Consider the following 1,617-nt stretch of genomic DNA (forward strand, 5'->3'; position numbering starts at 1 on the left):
CTGCTAAAAGAATGTAAAAAGACTAACACCAATGAAAACAAAGAAACAATTAAATCCTAAAAAAAGAAAAAAAAGCACTTAAGTCAGACAATGGCGTTTTTACAAAAACAAAGCAGGCAATAGTAGAAGAAGATGAAAAACCATCAAAACTCCTCTACCAACTAGAAAAAAATAATCAAAAAAATAAAACAATTAAACAAATTAATGACGGAAACACAGTGCACATAGACACAAAAAACATCATGGAAACTTTCAGGCTCTATTATCAAAACCTTTACAAACCAACAAAGATTGATAAAAAAACAAACAAATCAAACTTCTAAATAACTATCCCACCCCTTAACGATCTAGAAAATGAAAACTTAAACAAAAAACTAACCAACAATGAACTTCTGGTAGCAGCAACATCCTTGAAAAAAGGGAAGACACCAAATATAGATGGCATACCAGTTGAATTCTATTAAAAATACTGGTCCTTTCTTGATGATCACTTTACTAATGTAGCTAACAACACCCTTTTTGAAACAAATGGAGAAATGTGTTAGTCACAAAGAACAGCCCTTATCACACTTATACCAAAAGTTGGAGACATAAACCTTATCCATAACTGGCGGCCCATATCACTTCACTGCGCTGACTATAAGATAATTACTAAAGCCCTAGCAATAGCAAAAGATTACTTAAAGTATTAGAAAAAATTATCGGACCAACCCAAACCTGTTCTGTGCCTGGGAGAAACATCTTCTCTAACTTGTTTCTAACTAGGGACATAATAGAATATACGAACTTACGAACGAACTCTTGGTCGATGGTGTAATTATCACCATCGACCAAGAGAAAGCTTTTGATAAGCTGAATAGAGAATTCATGTACCAAGTACTTGAAAAAGTTAATCTTGGAAACACCTTTATTTTACCCATTAAAAACACGATGAAAAAATCACAATCTCTGATCATCAATAACGGATATCTGGGTCAACCTTTCCAAATTAATCAGGGTATGAGACATAGGAGATCCAATTTAACTTATCCTATACTGTATTACAGTAGAAACATTACCTCTTACAATAAATAAAAACAAAAAAATTGAAGGTTTGTTACTCCCAGGTAAAAAAGAGCAAATTAAAAGCAATACGCTGATGATACTACCACCTTTATTCGGAATTCGAGCTCAATAGATGAGCTCTTCAAAGTGCTAAACAATTTTGTGGAGGCAACCGGTTCTAACATTAATAGAGGAAAAACACAGGCCCTGGCTCTAGCTGGCTTTAACTATCTAAAGTACGATGATTACTGTAAAACACGATACCACGTAGATCACAATATAATATGGTCAAATGTAACTGGTCTTAAAATTTTAGGTATAACATTTCATAATGACCTTGGATTCACTGCTAATAACAACTGGTCGATAGCCATAACAAAACTAAAAAATAAGATTACCAACCTTAAATATAGAAATGTCTCACTAAAGAATAAGGGAACCCTTGTTAATACACTAGCCTTATCCAAAACCTGGTATCTAGCAAATGTATTTCCTATTAACATAATCACTGGAAAAAAAGTTCAGAAAAACACATCAAGCTATATATGGCAAAGCGAGTACGCCGAGCCTGTT

The sequence above is a fragment of the Hydra vulgaris genome, chromosome 10 (assembly GCF_038396675.1).
Source record: "Hydra vulgaris chromosome 10, alternate assembly HydraT2T_AEP".
Classification (NCBI taxonomy): Eukaryota; Metazoa; Cnidaria; class Hydrozoa; order Anthoathecata; family Hydridae; genus Hydra; species Hydra vulgaris.